This window comes from Rhipicephalus microplus, chromosome 5, assembly GCF_043290135.1.
Source record: "Rhipicephalus microplus isolate Deutch F79 chromosome 5, USDA_Rmic, whole genome shotgun sequence".
NCBI lineage: Eukaryota > Metazoa > Arthropoda > Arachnida > Ixodida > Ixodidae > Rhipicephalus > Rhipicephalus microplus.
In genome coordinates this window covers 100,558,477-100,579,233 of record NC_134704.1, presented here as the reverse complement: position 1 = coordinate 100,579,233, position 20,757 = coordinate 100,558,477, and the positions used below count along the sequence as shown (strand labels likewise).

The window sequence follows — 20,757 nt, the reverse complement described above, 5'->3', positions numbered from 1 at the left end:
TGCGTGAGGACGTCACCCAAGTCACTCGTGATGAGATCATTGGCCTGGTTAATAATTATCAAGTTATTACTGTGTGGACGGCTTTTCCTGTGATATGCATGTCGAAGGTGTGAATAGTGCTCACGCGGGTGATAGACGTCATAAAGTCGCGCGAGTCACATTGTGTCACGAGTGACTCATTCATGGTTTTTCCCTGTTAAATTCACTCCAAAGCTATTCACTCCACGCATTCCCGAAAATTCTGGGTCATTTTGAAGTCACAATGTCATCAGGATTAAATTCACTGGCGTCCGGATTAAATCGGCTGGCGGTTGGATTAATTTCAGTGGCACTTGGATTAAAATGAATGGCACCTGGATTAATTTCAGTGGCGGCTGGATTAAATTGAATGGCGCCTAGATTAATTTGGCTGGCCCTTGGATTAAATTGAGTGGAAAACCTGTACTTCTCACTTAAGACAACGTTGGGATGACAGCGTTTTGAAGATGAGTTCTTGAAACCATGGGGTCAAAACATGAATCTGCAAAATGGTACCCGCAAAATCTGCTTCTTGTAGACGGCATCCAGTTGTCTCTCTTTAAAGTACTGACCCACATCTCGAATATTTGAGGCCTCGAGCAAGATAAACTGCATTTAAAAAAATTGGCAGATCTCAAGTACAGTGGGAATCGATGATATGCGAAGCACGAATGAAAAATGTTGATACGTCTCCTTAAAATCAGTACAACGTTACTAGGTGGAGGTAAATGATGCCGTATATGACTTCCGTGTCATGATTATCATGTTTGGATGTGTCGTTTACCTTCGTCATCTATTCATGTCACGTGATACCAAATTTAGTATATGTGGAGCTAGCGAATCGGCCGCGAGCACGCTATGAGCGTGGTGTATTCTCATGCTCCTACATGACACGCGTGTCAGGATTTTCATGTTCGCACCAATCATATATTCGGTCATCCATTGACATAACGTAACATTGAATTTGGTAAATGTCGAGCTAGTCAAACGGCCACGAGTGCATCATGAAAAGCCCATTATACTCCAATATAGCGTTGACGCGCACGCACGCGGGGCACAGCAATGGTACGTATGCGAAACGCGAGGACTTATATAGTTTGACGCTAGGCGCGACCAGCATCCGTCGGCGCGGTGTGACAGCCACCGGCGTGAAATGCGACATGCTGCATTTCGCGCCGATGCGTTACCCAGACAACACTGCGTCTCCCTCTTTTCATGTTGGAGGGATGCCGGACGTGCTGAAACGCGTATGCGTCAAAGCAACGCAGCGCGGTTGATGATTTGATTTGTGGGGTTTAACGTCCCAAAACCACCATATGTATATGAGAGACGCCGTAGTGGAGGGCTCCGGAAATTTTGACCACCTGGGGTTCTTTAACGTGCGCCCAAATCTGAGCACACGGGCCTACGACATTTCCGCCTCCATCGGAAATGCAGCCGCCGCAGCCGGGATTTGAACCCGCAACCTGAAGGTCAGCAGCCGAGTACCTTAGCCACTAGACCACTGCGGCGGGGCAACGCAGCGCGGTGCGCGCCTGCGAGTGTATGGCAGGACCGGCGCCTGGCGTGGCAACGCTGGCGTGACACGACGAAATGAACGCCAGCGAGCACGCGCACCATGTCACGTCGAAGAGATATGGCGTCTTCACTGTGGCATGCAGTCATGTTCTCACATGGCACGCATATCATGGTTATTATGTTTGCACCAATCACATAACTTCGTCATCCATTGGCGGCGCGTAATACCGAGTCGGGTACATGTGAAGCTAGCCAAACAGCCGCGAGCGCATCATGAGCGTAGCACGTAGTCACGTTGTTACACGACACGCATCTCATGTTTATCATGTTTGCACCAGTATCATACCTTCGTCATCCATTCACGTCCCGTGATACCAAATTTGGTGTAATTGAAGCTAGCGAAACTACCGCCAGCGCATCAAGAGCGTGGCATGTAGTCATGCTATTGTATGACACGCATCTCATGATTATCATGTTTGCATCAGTCACATACCTTGGTCATCCATTCACATACCATAATACCAAATATCGTATATGTGACGCTAGCAAAACGGCAACGAGCGCATCATGAGCGTGAACGTAGTCATGTTGTTACATGACACGCACGTCATGTTTTTCACGTTAGGGTCTGTCGCTTGTGTGTGCCAGTGAATCATGCCATACCATACCAGCTTGACAACATGCCATGTGAAAGAAATTACCGCAAGAGCTAGCTGCAGAAGCATGAAAAGTAAATTATGACATTCATGACCTACATGTCCTGATTTTCATGTTATGACTAGTCAAATGTGTTCTTCATTCCGTCATGTTATGCCCCACCAAGTTTGGTATTGATACTGTTATTGAAACAGCCAGGAGAGTTGAAAGTCGTAGGCGGCTAGATAGATAGATAGATAGATAGATAGATAGATAGATAGATAGATAGATAGATAGATAGATAGATAGATAGATAGATAGATAGATAGATAGATAGATAGATAGATAGATAGATAGATAGATATGCTCAAAGTCGCCGAAGTTCTCTAAAAAATGCTTCGCATTTAAAACCAAACACCTCAAATATGCCTATATAAAAAAATAGCGGTCAAATACCATATTTCCTCGCAGAATGCGTAAAGCAAATATAATTTGGAGGTACCTATGCATGAAATGTCTTTGCGATGACATTTCTGGTCGATTCGTAAAGTTAACAAACCATGACAAAGCTCTCTATAGGCCCGCATTTCATTAACAAGACGAGAAAAAAAAAGCCGCCGCGCACGCAGGAGATGACTGTTCATGGCGGAGGCTTCCGACCCACCAACGGCGTCTTCCGGTGGCTTCCACCACGTGCGCTCAATGCGCCATCCAGCTCCCCCCTAGTAGAGATCAGTTGGTACACAGGCTAGTCAAAGAGATGCTTCGAATCTAATAATCAGCACCGTGCTCGTTGAGATCCTCACTAACTGCTGACAGAGCTAATCACCGAGGCCGTGTCCTTCACGAGTTCAGTCGCTACGTTCTAGCGCGTCGCTGCACCGACGCGCACCCTTTTCGTCCTCTTCTTTATTGTCTGCTTGCACCCAGAGCACGTCGGCATGGCTGATTAGTTTATTGGCTGGGCGATATAACTAGCTCATTGAGGACATGCTATGGCCATGCTAATCAAGCCAGGTCGTGCTAAGACCAAGGTACTTAAGTGACATTTTACTGAGACTATGCTGATGAATCGATGTAAAGCTAAACTTTGTAAGGTTGTGCTACTTAGCACAACGCTTTTAGGAGCATGCAAGTTAGAACCAACTCTCATTAGTTTCTATGGCCGTGTTAGTTAGAATTGTGCAAATTAAGATTATGCCATTTACTATCTTTCAATCAAGACCTCGCTAATTATACCTCTTCATTCGCAGAGCGCACTCGGCGAATAAAAAAAGACTTTCTTGCAAGAATAAATGTGGAAATCAACAAAGGTAAGTATGTACCTAGCAAGAAAGTCTGCATGAAAGTCTGAACAGTGAGGTTACGGTGGAAAGGTGTCCGTCCTTATATGCCTGCAAGACATCACGTTGCACATTTCCTACCATCCACACCGTCCGCCTCAATGTTGATACGCAAAGAACATTACAAACTCGTATATTGAAGTACCTATCATGCTTGTCATTTTACGTCTTTTGCAATCGATATCAAGTGTTATTTTATTTACAAAGTACCAGGTGCTCTGCTGAGAGCTTGACACGTGAGCCCATAAAAGCGGCTCACTGTAACACACCTACTTACTCTGACGAAGGCCATGCCATGGCTAAACGTTAGCAAACGCTTCTTCCTTTCCAATGTGTGCTACCTTCAACTTCATTTATCCCGCAAACACACACACATAACATATATATATATATATATATATATATATATATATATATATATATATATATATATATATATATATATATATATATATATATATATATATATATATGTATATGACAAAATTAGGAATCCACCATTCTGTTGTGCAACAATAAAGAAATATCATAAGACTATGATCAGGCTTCCATAAATCACACACTAATCAAAAGCCGATACTAAGCTTACACGAGAGTAACATACGTCCGAGAATGTCTTGGCGGTAGCAGCTATTTTGAAATGTTATCATTCAAACGCCTAATTTCGCAGCTAAATATGTTTTCTTCTTTGAATTTATCCATTTGGCTCAACCAGCCAACTCCTGGTATTAAACAGTTAATTTCATTTCTTTCATTGCTACATTCCTTGATTTCATGAAACGAAAAAGCAACGTTCAGTTTGAGAATAACACAAAAGATGACAAATGACGACAGGCGCTGCCTTCGTATGCGCCTGCCATCTGTCTTTTTTTTTGTCTGAAATTAGGCGTTGCTTTTTCCTTTTTTGCACAATGAACGAACTTGCCCGAGCCTTAGTCCTAGCATGATTTCAAAAAAAACTTCAGAACATCCCCCGCAACAAAGGATGTAATTATGAAGATCACTTTTAAATACGATATTTTTAATGCAGAAATTTTGACCTGTGTGTCACATGATTCAGACCCGCGGATAAACTTTAAGCACTCGCTTTACGCTTAGCCATTTTGAAGTGGTGGCTTGTCAACATTGTCGATCAATAAGCAGATATCACGCACACCTGAGGCGCATATCAATAAGAAAGTATTTGAAGATAAGTTCTTTTACTAGAAAATACACAGATACGTAATTCTAAAGACCCTAATGTTTCTTACGCTGCGCTGAAATTGTGACGCTAGGCACAAAAAGCACTCTGCCGACAAAGGATCCTTCATGGGCGTGCGCACGTGAAGGCCCCTACTGACGACATCATGCTGCCTTCTTGCAGTGACCTTGAGTTCTGCATTTCTCCCGATGACACTGCCAGATGACGTCTATATCTCACGCAGCAAGGCCTATATTTCATCAATACCAGCCAGATGCGGCCGATCCAACATGGAGGAGGCAATGTCTGAGGCAAAGCAAAACATAAATGGGCACTTTCCCGGCTGAAGAATGATATTTGCAGCGAAGCACGAAGACATGACGCCTAATTTGGGCATTGAGGATTTTCAGACACAGTTCTTGAAACCCTTGTATTCGAGACTGGAGATGTATAGGTCTGGTTGTGTGCATTAATGCGTGTCTGCCCCTGTTTCTGTGTGTGCGTGCATGTTCAAACCACAGCAGGGCGTCGAAATATACTTTGTTTCATACACACGTTACTTGTAGCGATCCGGGTTTCGTGGCAGAGTGGTGGACCTAGTCTTTTCCTAGAGCACGCATGGAAATGCTTATGCGCACGAAAATTGAAAATGCAGATCGTGGACAGATGTCATTGCAGAGGGCACTGTCGACAATGGTATGATGCAGTGTGCATGTGGCACAATACTTCAAATGCTCATCTAAATAATAGCCATTCTGAAATGAATATCTATGAGATTTTTTAATACTGCATATTTGGCAAGACACATTGCCAGAAAAAAAAACAGAACATTGTATCCTTATATTGTTTTATATGTCAATGTAGAAGGTGCAGCGATGACATATTGCGCAATGATGTTGAGAGCATTAGTCCATCTTCAATCATCCCCGACGTCTACCGAAATCGTATGGCATGTGCGAGCGTCTAGCCAAACATATTAAAACAATTCCGTACGTGTTGTGGGGTGTACAAGTGCATCCTCTTCCACATGATTGCCATGCGTGTCTGTTTCTGCACTGAATAAAAGAAAAACGCAAATAGTATGAAAATAAGTAAACTGAAGGGCAATGTGTCAATTTGCGATAAATTAGCTTAATTAAACGCAATGCTTGCACTGAGAACAACAAGAAAAGAAAAAGAATTACGCGAGGCCTGCATGAAAAGCACGGCACTTTCACGGTGAATGCTAGAATTGCAGCACTTATAAAACCAGCAAACTATCTTAGGGCTACTAATAGAAGTAGGCTTGGAAGCCACACCCACTATACCGTAAATCACAACTTTTGTTAACATGGCAAGCACTCGCTCCGCTGTTATTGGTCATTCTGCGGAGAAACGAGGTACCCGCTAGGCATTTGCAAGGCATTACGTGTACTTTTTTTCATGCGGTACCTGATGATGAATTCTATCCGAGATCTTTGCAATCAGTTGGATGGAAATGATGGATAGTACATAGATTTGCCTAGCCTTCGGGCTGGCGGGTTCCGAACGGACTTGTGGCTTCGTTTAATGAAGTGTTTTAGTTGCGTTTAGAATAAAGAAAGCAATCGTTTTGAACTTCATGACCCCATGACCTCATTCAAATTGGTGAGCCTAAGAGGTCACGGTGGCGAAGTGCAATCGCTGAACATTTTCAAATTGTTACTTCGTGACAAAGCAGCTCCAAGCATCGCGAAGCCAAATGGAGCCGAAAGTACGAAGGCAATCCGCCTACTACCCATCATTCCCATGCTTGCTGGAGCCTCATGCATTGCTGCTGCCATAGACACTAGTTCCAGAGTTCCATCTTGCGTCCTTGTAGGAAACTCTATACTCATGATAGCTTGCACGGCAAAAAGGCCTCGGTCACCAAGAACAAACGTGTTGAGGGGCTCAACTTTTTGAAGGACCTGCGTGAGCAATTCCTCCAATATTACGAGGGCATGAGATGCACCCGTATAGTTATCAATAAAGGCAAAAAATCCTGAATTTATCCACAATGAATTCGGCAGAAGTTGCATCCTCTAGTTTCCTAAGTGGTATACTCAACATATGATTCGCTGTCTACAGTAATATAGTTACTCGTGCTGGGTGGCAGGGTCGCGTTGCGGATAACGGTCACACATCATTCACCCAACCTCTCTTTTTAACTGGTAGTATGCAAGGTATATAACATCTTACATGACATAACGCGTGTAATACCAGACCTATCATTTTGACCTATAATAGGCAGTGACGTTCGTTACGGCGTCCTATAAAGCGATTCATTTTGTCACAAAGAATTGCTCATTTTCGTTCCATGACACCGACTATTAGTGTGTAACTAGTAGTAGCTCCTACTATGCAACAGTTCTTCATTTCCTCACCTTCTAAACCAAATGTTTTGGTCATTTCAGTAAATGCTTGTTTCGTGGGATATAAAATTTGGCGGGCTATTTTGTATTCACTTTTTAAGTAATTTGAACGTTATTAACCAAGACTGTTATTAGGCAATAACTTGAATAATTGACTCATTTCTTAAAAAACAGTGCTAGACAACCATTAATAAACATATCCCATAAGTCAACAGCAGCCAAAGGTTAGCCATGACAAGCGAAAATGACTAAGCACGAGCTAATCGAAGTCTGCTACGTGACGGTGCGCATACAATATCCACTGCAGTTGTGTACGGGCTGAATGGTCGAGCCGTAGCCCAGCCCGGGACAGCCCGACGTACTAAATCAAAACCAGCCCGATGCTCGAAATCAAAAGCGTGGGACTGGACCAGTCCGGCCTGACAATACGGAGGTTTGCGGCGGAGAGAAGAAGTCGCTTTCCGATAACGAGGTATTTTATTCAGCATATCAAAGTGAAACGTAAGCCAAACAAGAAACGACAGTCACAATAAGCATATACCATTGCAAGTTGTGTACAAATGAAATATCCACTGATTCCGGCTTCAGTGAAGTGTAGCGCTTCTGCGTCACATATCTCGCCCAACTGAAAAACCACTTGAACTGCGAATGTCATTTAGCACAATCATTGTATATTTACAATAATCACACTGTTTGTACGTCCAGAAGTTTAGTACCTTAAGTATATATATCCATGGTAAAGGTGGTACGCAGTACAAAACAGTTCTAGCGCAATCCATCTGTCCTTCCATTCATCCGTCCGCCCGTCCGTCCGCCCATCTATCCATTCATCCATTTATGTGTGCAGATTCAGGAGAATTTCATTATTTAGCTGCAATTGCTAGAGGACATTTTTATAAAATCTTAAAATGGCAATGGGTTCTTTGCATTCATGACTTCAATTCTGTCAATTGATTTACCTGTCTCACCAAACTAATTAAAAATAATAATTTAGGTTCCTTAATAACTGTTCTAACTGATGTCTTCAACCCTTTTAAGAGGCCTGCCACTACAAAAAAAGCAACTCTGAAGACGGCGAGCAAATAGCGCCGTGTTTTAATTCTTAAAGAATATTGGACATATTTCTTATAACACACACACTCTCTCTCTCAATATATATATATATATATATATATATATATATATATATATATATATATATATACATGATCGACATAGCAATATTTAAAATAAAATGGGACCCTACTTTTTCGGCAATACATATAGTTTGTTTAAATTATTCTCCTTTGCATCCCATACAAGTATGCTATAACTCAAAGTGATGTCCCTTAAACTACGTCAGCCATGCTGGCTTGCCCTAGCTGAGTATATAAACCTTACGACGCCATTCATTTATGTGAGCCACCAATCTGTGCACTGAAGTCGCACAGTACGGAAGCATCTAGTATTCCTCCTCTACAGAAATGCAAACGCCGCGCACATTCGGGTCAGCGGCTGAGTGCCGTACTAACTGAAGCACTGCAAGAACTCGCCATGAATAATTGTAAGCCAAACAAACTAATGTGCACGCCTCGAAAAAAAGTCTCTCCTCTTCTATGAGCGCACCACCTGGAATGGGCCTGTTGTGCGTCTATTCAAACACTGCTAATTTGTAATAATATAAATTGATGAGGCTTAGCATACCCAAAACACGATATGTTTATGTGAGATGCTGTGAGGAAGGGCTTCGGAAATTCCGACCGCCTGGGGTTCTTCAAAGGTCGCCTAACTAAAAATACACGAGCCTCCAGCATTATCGCTTCTTTTCATTATGCGGCAGGTGTCGCCGGGATTTGAACCGGTGGCCTACGGGTTAGCAGCCAAGCATATAACCACTACATCATTGTGGCAGGTTAGTGCAATGACTGTAGGCTTGTTGAAAATGGAAAGATTTTGTGATAGATGAGCAAGCCATCAAACACGTGGACTTAAAAACCAGTAAGTTTATATAAGCAGTGACTAGCACACTATATAAAATGTAGAAATAGCTATAGCTGTACTTACATCATTTGTACAAGCATATCTAATTCTCGCACCAGCACGAGGAGGAAGTCCACATCTGCAATAAAAAAGACCATTGCATTACGTTAGATCGCAGTACATCACACTACATAACAATACATAAAATTACGTTACATTGCACTGCATTACATTACAAATAACTACCCTGGTTCACACACCGACAAGCTGAAATTATTTAAGAAAAAGCGAGTCTATCCCACATCATGTTGGCCTGTCAAAAGGCGGTTGAAAAGGGTGGCGCGATCACTTGTGATGAGCAGTGAGACACCATGCTCTTCAGCAGAGATCCAGAGGAACAGCTCTGGCCAACCTGACGAGCCGAGGATGCCGCTAAAGCTCAAGGGTTCCTGGCAGACACCTGGGAGTGAGATCTGAACCTATGAGGCTGCCGGATTCTTACAATAACATTTCATATTTCTCCTCTAAGGTGAAAAAAAACCGAGAAAGTATAGCCGCGTGCGTTTTGAAGGAAGTAGGACTGTAATGCCATATCGCCTTGTTTATTCGCTTCAACGTATTTGCATGTTATTGGGCTGACCTGTTCACCAACCTAAGTCCCGCATGAAGCACCGAAGACGGAAGCACCAACAAAGGGATCACCGCATGTGGGAATGGGCGCTCTGACAGGCTCTTTTCGGGAATTCGGTGTTCTGTCGCTATGTGTCATGATACATTTCATCATTGTTTGACATCTTTGAACGACATGCGAAAACGTTAGACGTTATTGTGGGCTGCATACAACAAGTTATACGAACTAAAAAGTAGGGTACCATTTAGGACAAAAAAGTTTATGCGCGAGTCATCCCAATATATTTCGTATGTGTACGTGCCAAAGAAACATCTCTCGAGCGTCGAAACGAATCCCAGACAACCGCGAACGAAGGAACATTTTGTCAATTATTTAATAATTTCTCACAGAATTGTTGGTATGCAATCGCCGCTCAATAAGCCCCAAAGTTTGATAAGAAGGGCCAGTGATATTTTACCCCAAATTTTGGACACGATGTTTTTGTACACTTTCTTTTCACTTCCTGCCTCCCCACAATAAGCAAGAAGAACCAATAAAAAACCTACCCGGTTTCAGTACTAATTGCACGCATTCAGTTTTGCTTCGGCTCGCAGATATGAAATCATATTACGTTTGGTGAATCACGCCGATAAAGTAAACTTTTGCTTTAGTGAGGCATATAAGTGTTGCTTATTAAGTATGACAATCGGCGGCATGTAAACTGAGCCGGCAATAACAGTGGAACGGGACGTAAGATCGAAACTAAGTGTAGTTGGTAGTACCTCGCAATGGAACGGCAACGCAACCAGATGCAGCCAAAAGAAAGGAAGTGGAACGCTAGGTTTCGTGTAATTTCTTGTCTCTGTCCGTTGTTGGCAGCGCTGTCTACGTTATGAAGAGTGATACGCCTCATAATCTGCATTCCGTACTACGAATCGCAAACTCACGCGAATTTCCAGTGTGCTCGATTTTGTCTCCCCATCTTTGCCTCCCTTAATCCACTTGGTGCCAGCGTAGGGTAGCAGTTCATATGCGTGTCTGATTCATTTCCCTGCCTTTCTTTCCATCTGAGATGTTGCTGCTCTACATCCGGCATACTGCTGGTGTTTGCTTAACTTTTGCATTGTAAACTTCGCCTCCTATAAGTCTATACGGACTTGTGGTGGTTGTTAGACTCGCTGCCTTTGTCAGTGGATGCAACCTGGTAGTCTTGAACTGTGTTCATTGAACAAAAGGCACCAGATGGCCATTACCAGCCGTTAATAATTTACTTTGAATAAAATTTGGGCACCGATCAGAGACAGATGTTGTCTTATTGTTGTAATGCACTTTTGTTGAGGGCAGTAAAGCAACAACTCTCTGCTGGTGAATTCTCACGCATTGCGTAGCATTTGCGATATTACTTAATAGAATTATACTATTCGAACTGGTATGGATAGCACCGAAAAGAAAGCGCCATTGTAACTGGAGACGATCCCTCCGGTGAAAGGAGTGGTTACGCTATGTTGAGCCTGCCAACGAAAATTTTATAGCGGAATTACGCAACCCATTGTTCTGCATCGCTTCACTATAGATCATATGCAAAATTGTTGCCATCTGTCGGCCGTTGTGTGAATAGCCGCCATGTTAGAGGCTAAGTGGGGCGCAGTATGCACAGTCCGCGCCGGGCCGCGTGTGTTTACGTAGACGTATACGGAAGGCGTATTAGAGAGTTTTAGTACTGCGGAATGGTGCTACGTACGCATCACGCAAGCGCCTTGCGTTACGTGGCGTCGTTTGCCACTAATCGGCTTTTAGTACGCCGTAGTACCCGCGTAAGTAACGAGCGTGAAGCGTGTTGCGCCATCTGGTAGATCAGAATAGAAGTACGTGTTGTTGACAGCCAATGTGAGCTAATCCAAGTGTTATAGCCAGATTATGGCCATATTTTAAGCCACAGAGCCGGTCGGTGCTTGCCTTCGATGCCGCCATTTTGCAAAACGAAGTCTCGCTCTTTCGCGAACTTGTTCGAGAGCTGTGCGATCAGCTCATACGTACGCACGCACGCATCTCATGCGTGCGTACGTAGCGGCTGCGTACGTAACGCGATACGTGCGAGTTGCGGTCTGCGCATGCGCACTACGCAGAACGTGGCATCCTTACGTACGCAACGCTGCCACGTACGCAGCGTACGCAGCACTTAAACTGTTTATTGACGTGAGGCGTTTGTCAGCTGATAATCGCAATGCTGACGTATTGCTGACGTGTCTGTTTCTGCACTGAATAAAAGAAAAACGCAAATAGTATGAAAATAAGTAAACTGAAGGGCAATGTGTCAATTTGCGATAAATTAGCTTAATTAAACGCAATGCTTGCACTGAGAACAACAAGAAAAGAAAAAGAATTACGCGAGGCCTGCATGAAAAGCACGGCACTTTCACGGTGAATGCTAGAATTGCAGCACTTATAAAACCAGCGAACTATCTTAGGGCTACTAATAGAAGTAGGCTTGGAAGCCACACCCACTATACCGTAAATCACAACTTTTGTTAACATGGCAAGCACTCGCTCCGCTGTTATTGGTCATTCTGCGGAGAAACGAGGTACCCGCTAGGCATTTGCAAGGCATTACGTGTACTTTTTTTCATGCGGTACCTGATGATGAATTCTATCCGAGATCTTTGCAATCAGTTGGATGGAAATGATGGATAGTACATAGATTTGCCTAGCCTTCGGGCTGGCGGGTTCCGAACGGACTTGTGGCTTCGTTTAATGAAGTGTTTTAGTTGCGTTTAGAATAAAGAAAGCAATCGTTTTGAACTTCATGACCCCATGACCTCATTCAAATTGGTGAGCCTAAGAGGTCACGGTGGCGAAGTGCAATCGCTGAACATTTTCAAATTGTTACTTCGTGACAAAGCAGCTCCAAGCATCGCGAAGCCAAATGGAGCCGAAAGTACGAAGGCAATCCGCCTACTACCCATCATTCCCATGCTTGCTGGAGCCTCATGCATTGCTGCTGCCATAGACACTAGTTCCAGAGTTCCATCTTGCGTCCTTGTAGGAAACTCTATACTCATGATAGCTTGCACGGCAAAAAGGCCTCGGTCACCAAGAACAAACGTGTTGAGGGGCTCAACTTTTTGAAGGACCTGCGTGAGCAATCCCTCCAATATTACGAGGGCATGAGATGCACCCGTATAGTTATCAATAAAGGCAAAAAATCCTGAATTTATCCACAATGAATTCGGCAGAAGTTGCATCCTCTAGTTTCCTAAGTGGTATACTCAACATATGATTCGCTGTCTACAGTAATATAGTTACTCGTGCTGGGTGGCAGGGTCGCGTTGCGGATAACGGTCACACATCATTCACCCAACCTCTCTTTTTAACTGGTAGTATGCAAGGTATATAACATCTTACATGACATAACGCGTGTAATACCAGACCTATCATTTTGACCTATAATAGGCAGTGACGTTTGTTACGGCGTCCTATAAAGCGATTCATTTTGTCACAAAGAATTGCTCATTTTCGTTCCATGACACCGACTATTAGTGTGTAACTAGTAGTAGCTCCTACTATGCAACAGTTCTTCATTTCCTCACCTTCTAAACCAAATGTTTTGGTCATTTCAGTAAATGCTTGTTTCGTGGGATATAAAATTTGGCGGGCTATTTTGTATTCACTTTTTAAGTAATTTGAACGTTATTAACCAAGACTGTTATTAGGCAATAACTTGAATAATTGACTCATTTCTTAAAAAACAGTGCTAGACAACCATTAATAAACATATCCCATAAGTCAACAGCAGCCAAAGGTTAGCCATGACAAGCGAAAATGACCAAGCACGAGCTAATCGAAGTCTGCTACGTGACGGTGCGCATACAATATCCACTGCAGTTGTGTACGGGCTGAATGGTCGAGCCGTAGCCCAACCCGGGACAGCCCGACGTACTAAATCAAAACCAGCCCGATGCTCGAAATCAAAAGCGTGGGACTGGACCAGTCCGGCCTGACAATACGGAGGTTTGCGGCGGAGAGAAGAAGTCGCTTTCCGATAACGAGGTATTTTATTCAGCATATCAAAGTGAAACGTAAGCCAAACAAGAAACGACAGTCACAATAAGCATATACCATTGCAAGTTGTGTACAAATGAAATATCCACTGATTCCGGCTTCAGTGAAGTGTAGCGCTTCTGCGTCACATATCTCGCCCAACTGAAAAACCACTTGAACTGCGAATGTCATTTAGCACAATCATTGTATATTTACAATAATCACACTGTTTGTACGTCCAGAAGTTTAGTACCTTAAGTATATATATCCATGGTAAAGGTGGTACGCAGTACAAAACAGTTCTAGCGCAATCCATCTGTCCTTCCATTCATCCGTCCGCCCGTCCGTCCGCCCATCTATCCATTCATCCATTTATGTGTGCAGATTCAGGAGAATTTCATTATTTAGCTGCAATTGCTAGAGGACATTTTTATAAAATCTTAAAATGGCAATGGGTTCTTTGCATTCATGACTTCAATTCTGTCAATTGATTTACCTGCCTCACCAAACTAATTAAAAATAATAATTTAGGTTCCTTAATAACTGTTCTAACTGATGTCTTCAACCCTTTTAAGAGGCCTGCCACTACAAAAAAAGCAACTCTGAAGACGGCGAGCAAATAGCGCCGTGTTTTAATTCTTAAAGAATATTGGACATATTTCTTATAACACACACACTCTCTCTCTCAATATATATATATATATATATATATGTATATATATATATATATATATATATATATATATATATATATATATACATGATCGACATAGCAATGTTTAAAATAAAATGGGACCCTACTTTTTCGGCAATACATATAGTTTGTTTAAATTATTCTCCTTTGCATCCCATACAAGTATGCTATAACTCAAAGTGATGTCCCTTAAACTACGTCAGCCATGCTGGCTTGCCCTAGCTGAGTATATAAACCTTACGACGCCATTCATTTATGTGAGCCACCAATCTGTGCACTGAAGTCGCACAGTACGGAAGCATCTAGTATTCCTCCTCTACAGAAATGCAAACGCCGCGCACATTCGGGTCAGCGGCTGAGTGCCGTACTAACTGAAGCACTGCAAGAACTCGCCATGAATAATTGTAAGCCAAACAAACTAATGTGCACGCCTCGAAAAAAAGTCTCTCCTCTTCTATGAGCGCACCACCTGGAATGGGCCTGTTGTGCGTCTATTCAAACACTGCTAATTTGTAATAATATAAATTGATGAGGCTTAGCATACCCAAAACACGATATGTTTATGTGAGATGCTGTGAGGAAGGGCTTCGGAAATTCCGACCGCCTGGGGTTCTTCAAAGGTCGCCTAACTAAAAATACACGAGCCTCCAGCATTATCGCTTCTTTTCATTATGCGGCAGGTGTCGCCGGGATTTGAACCGGTGGCCTACGGGTTAGCAGCCAAGCATATAACCACTACATCATTGTGGCAGGTTAGTGCAATGACTGTAGGCTTGTTGAAAATGGAAAGATTTTGTGATAGATGAGCAAGCCATCAAACACGTGGACTTAAAAACCAGTAAGTTTATATAAGCAGTGACTAGCACACTATATAAAATGTAGAAATAGCTATAGCTGTACTTACATCATTTGTACAAGCATATCTAATTCTCGCACCAGCACGAGGAGGAAGTCCACATCTGCAATAAAAAAGACCATTGCATTACGTTAGATCGCAGTACATCACACTACATAACAATACATAAAATTACGTTACATTGCACTGCATTACATTACAAATAACTACCCTGGTTCACACACCGACAAGCTGAAATTATTTAAGAAAAAGCGAGTCTATCCCACATCATGTTGGCCTGTCAAAAGGCGGTTGAAAAGGGTGGCGCGATCACTTGTGATGAGCAGTGAGACACCATGCTCTTCAGCAGAGATCCAGAGGAACAGCTCTGGCCAACCTGACGAGCCGAGGATGCCGCTAAAGCTCAAGGGTTCCTGGCAGACACCTGGGAGTGAGATCTGAACCTATGAGGCTGCCGGATTCTTACAATAACATTTCATATTTCTCCTCTAAGGTGAAAAAAAACCGAGAAAGTATAGCCGCGTGCGTTTTGAAGGAAGTAGGACTGTAATGCCATATCGCCTTGTTTATTCGCTTCAACGTATTTGCATGTTATTGGGCTGACCTGTTCACCAACCTAAGTCCCGCATGAAGCACCGAAGACGGAAGCACCAACAAAGGGATCACCGCATGTGGGAATGGGCGCTCTGACAGGCTCTTTTCGGGAATTCGGTGTTCTGTCGCTATGTGTCATGATACATTTCATCATTGTTTGACATCTTTGAACGACATGCGAAAACGTTAGACGTTATTGTGGGCTGCATACAACAAGTTATACGAACTAAAAAGTAGGGTACCATTTAGGACAAAAAAGTTTATGCGCGAGTCATCCCAATATATTTCGTATGTGTACGTGCCAAAGAAACATCTCTCGAGCGTCGAAACGAATCCCAGACAACCGCGAACGAAGGAACATTTTGTCAATTATTTAATAATTTTTCACAGAATTGTTGGTATGCAATCGCCGCTCAATAAGCCCCAAAGTTTGATAAGAAGGGCCAGTGATATTTTACCCCAAATTTTGGACACGATGTTTTTGTACACTTTCTTTTCACTTCCTGCCTCCCCACAATAAGCAAGAAGAACCAATAAAAAACCTACCCGGTTTCAGTACTAATTGCACGCATTCAGTTTTGCTTCGGCTCGCAGATATGAAATCATATTACGTTTGGTGAATCACGCCGATAAAGTAAACTTTTGCTTTAGTGAGGCATATAAGTGTTGCTTATTAAGTATGACAATCGGCGGCATGTAAACTGAGCCGGCAATAACAGTGGAACGGGACGTAAGATCGAAACTATGTGTAGTTGGTAGTACCTCGCAATGGAACGGCAACGCAACCAGATGCAGCCAAAAGAAAGGAAGTGGAACGCTAGGTTTCGTGTAATTTCTTGTCTCTGTCCGTTGTTGGCAGCGCTGTCTACGTTATGAAGAGTGATACGCCTCATAATCTGCATTCCGTACTACGAATCGCAAACTCACGCGAATTTCCAGTGTGCTCGATTTTGTCTCCCCATCTTTGCCTCCCTTAATCCACTTGGTGCCAGCGTAGGGTAGCAGTTCATATGCGTGTCTGATTCATTTCCCTGCCTTTCTTTCCATCTGAGATGTTGCTGCTCTACATCCGGCATACTGCTGGTGTTTGCTTAACTTTTGCATTGTAAACTTCGCCTCCTATAAGTCTATACGGACTTGTGGTGGTTGTTAGACTCGCTGCCTTTGTCAGTGGATGCAACCTGGTAGTCTTGAACTGTGTTCATTGAACAAAAGGCACCAGATGGCCATTACCAGCCGTTAATAATTTACTTTGAATAAAATTTGGGCACCGATCAGAGACAGATGTTGTCTTATTGTTGTAATGCACTTTTGTTGAGGGCAGTAAAGCAACAACTCTCTGCTGGTGAATTCTCACGCATTGCGTAGCATTTGCGATATTACTTAATAGAATTATACTATTCGAACTGGTATGGATAGCACCGAAAAGAAAGCGCCATTGTAACTGGAGACGATCCCTCCGGTGAAAGGAGTGGTTACGCTATGTTGAGCCTGCCAACGAAAATTTTATAGCGGAATTACGCAACCCATTGTTCTGCATCGCTTCACTATAGATCATATGCAAAATTGTTGCCATCTGTCGGCCGTTGTGTGAATAGCCGCCATGTTAGAGGCTAAGTGGGGCGCAGTATGCACAGTCCGCGCCGGGCCGCGTGTGTTTACGTAGACGTATACGGAAGGCGTATTAGAGAGTTTTAGTACTGCGGAATGGTGCTACGTACGCATCACGCAAGCGCCTTGCGTTACGTGGCGTCGTTTGCCACTAATCGGCTTTTAGTACGCCGTAGTACCCGCGTAAGTAACGAGCGTGAAGCGTGTTGCGCCATCTGGTAGATCAGAATAGAAGTACGTGTTGTTGACAGCCAATGTGAGCTAATCCAAGTGTTATAGCCAGATTATGGCCATATTTTAAGCCACAGAGCCGGTCGGTGCTTGCCTTCGATGCCGCCATTTTGCAAAACGAAGTCTCGCTCTTTCGCGAACTTGTTCGAGAGCTGTGCGATCAGCTCATACGTACGCACGCACGCATCTCATGCGTGCGTACGTAGCGGCTGCGTACGTAACGCGATACGTGCGAGTTGCGGTCTGCGCATGCGCACTACGCAGAACGTGGCATCCTTACGTACGCAACGCTGCCACGTACGCAGCGTACGCAGCACTTAAACTCTTTATTGACGTGAGGCGTTTGTCAGCTGATAATCGCAATGCTGACGTATTGCTGCGTCTCTTACAGAACAAAGAGGAACTAGGAATGCTGAAGAAAAACTTTAAGTCATAAACTTAGTTTCTTGTTATTTTCTCAAGCTGATGACGTTTCCAGCATGTGCTCCGGCTACTGTTCCTGAAACATGCGTTTGCGTTCTTCTTTCTAAGCAAGTAAGACGTGCAATAGAACTTGTATTCTAGCTCCCACAAGTTACTGCACGCCGAAGCAAGGTAGTTTTTCAATGATTTTGCTAGCACCCGTTTACAAAGTGAAGGCGACTCGTACGCTTTACGTTGAAGGCACCTTCACCCAACAAACTTTATCGCAGATATAATAGCGCGTGTCAACATTTCGTTGAATGTGTTTTGTTCATCATGTTTGGGTAACGACAACGCTGTATCAGAAGAAGTGCGCGTCCTTGGTGCCTTCTGAGAAGGAAGCGACGATGCTAGAGCATTATTGATTTATCAGGTTTTGTTCCCCTTTCTGGAGTGTGACAAGCTACCGTTTAGGGGTATGACTTACGCATGACTGCACACGTTTTTCAAGCATTCTACGGGCTCGGCACATTCAACGAAATGCAGGCACGTGAAATTAGCCTCGATAATTCTCGTTACGTTATAAGGTGGCTTCCGCGTAAAGTGTAGGCATCACCTTCACCTTGTAAACGGCTGCTAAAGAAAACGTTGCAAAAGCTGCCTTGATGATCGATTGATATGTGGGGTTTAACGTCCCAAAACCACCATATGATTACGAGAGACGCCGTAGTGGAGGGCTCCGGAAATTTCAACCACCTGGTGTTTCTTTAACGTGCACCCAAATCAGAACACATGGGCCTACAACATTTCCACCTCCATCGTAAATGCAGCCACAGCAGCCGCGATTCGAACCCACGACCTGTGAGTCAGCAGCCAAGTACGTTAGCCACTAGACCACCGCGGCGCAAAAGCTACCTTGACTAGGCGAGCTGCAATTTGCGGGAACACAAGTGCTATTGCACGTTTTATTCTCACGCCTTATTTCACGTCTTAGAAAGACGACTGCAAAGACGTCTTTGGGAAGCAGTAGCCGGAGCACTTTGTCGAAACGTCGTCATGAGCTTGAAAAAAATAAGAAGTGATGTTTCGGCTCACGTTTTTGACTTCAGCATACCGAGGTTCTTCCTGTGTGCAACGAGGGATGGCGCAATACGTCGTCATTGCGATTATCAGCCAATACGCATGTCTCACGCCGCAATGCCTTACGCACAAGTATATGAAAGCACACGCAAACTGTGCGTACTGCACTGCGCTGAGCCTCTAACATGGTGGTATGCGCAAGATGGAAGACAAATGGATGTACTTTTACATAAGGTGTATTGAAACCTGCTTGTAATGAATGGGTCGACGGAAAGAGCGTCAACCTGGAGTGGTCTGCAACATCCGTGAGGGCTACCCAGCGTGTCCAACACTTTGTCACGTGGCTTCAGAAGTAGTAGTGTGTTTTTGTAAACCATTGAGTATAGATGGCACCTGAAAAAAAGATGGCAGATACCCCGTACAGTGGGAATCGATGATATGCGAACCACGAGTAACAAAGGTTGATATGTAACTTTAAAATCAGCTCAACGTAACGAGGTGGAGGTAAATAATGCCGTACATGACTTCCGTGTCATGATTTTCATGTTTTGATGTGTCGTTTACCATCGTAATTTATTTACATGACGTGATGCCAAATTTAGTATGTGTGGAGCTATGAAAACGGCCGCGAGCACGCTATTAGCGTGGTATGTTGTCATGTTCCTACATGACATGCGTGTCAGGATTATCATGTTTGCAGCAGTCATATCATTCATCATCCATTGACGTTAGGTAACACCAAATTTTGTACATGTAGAGCTAGCAAAATGGCCGCGAGCGCTTCATGAAGGGCCCATTTTACTACAACGTTGCGTTGACGCACGCGCACGCTGGGCACAGCGACGCTACGCAAGCAAAACGCGGGCACTCTATGGTCTGGTGCGACCGGCGTGACCAGCGTCCGTCGGCACGGCCCGACGGCCGCTGGTCAACCGGCGCGGAGTTCCCGACGATGCGTTACCCAGACAACACCATGTCTCCCTCTTCTCGTGACAGAGAGATACCGGACGCGCTGAAACGCGCATGCATTAAAGCGACGCAGCACGACGCACGCCTGCGAGTATATGGCAAAACCGGCGCCTGGCGTGGAAACTGCGGCGTGACGCGACGAAATGAACGCCGGCGAGCACGCGCCGCGTCACGTCGAAATGTATCGGCACCTTGACTGTGGCATGTAGTCATGTTCTCACATGACACGCATCTCATGTTTATCATGTTTGCACCAGTATCATACCTTCGTAATTCATTCACGTCCCGTAACACCAAATTTAGTATAAATGAAGCTCAAGATACGGCTGTCAGGATATCATGAGCGTGGCATGCAGTCATGTTTTTACATGACACGCATTCAATGATTTCAATGTTTTCACCAGTCACATATCTTCGTCACCCATTATTGCACCGTAATACCAAATTTGGTATATCTGAAGCTGGCGAAACCACTGTGAGTGCACTAAGAGTGTGTCGTGTAGTCATTACCTACACGACATGCATGTCATTATTTCTACGTTAATATCTGCCACGTATGTTCGCGATGCTGTCATGTAATACCATACCAGTTTTGCAACATGCCATGTGAACGAAACCACTGCAAGAGCCGCAGGACCATGAAATG

The 20,757-nt window shown here is 43.9% G+C and overlaps 1 long non-coding RNA gene across 1 annotated transcript in view; it reads right to left on the bottom strand.

The window, feature by feature from the left end:
* Window positions 1-5,448: 5,448 nt before the first annotated feature.
* LOC119173408 (uncharacterized) overlaps window positions 5,449-20,757 on the bottom strand; it is a 31,393-nt gene continuing 16,084 nt past the window's right edge. Inside the window, exons 3-4 of the long non-coding RNA XR_012895176.1 lie at window positions 9,111-9,165; window positions 5,449-5,750 (exon numbers count right to left, since the gene is read on the bottom strand). This is a non-coding gene — a long non-coding RNA (uncharacterized LOC119173408). The remainder of the gene's footprint in view (window positions 5,751-9,110; window positions 9,166-20,757) is intronic.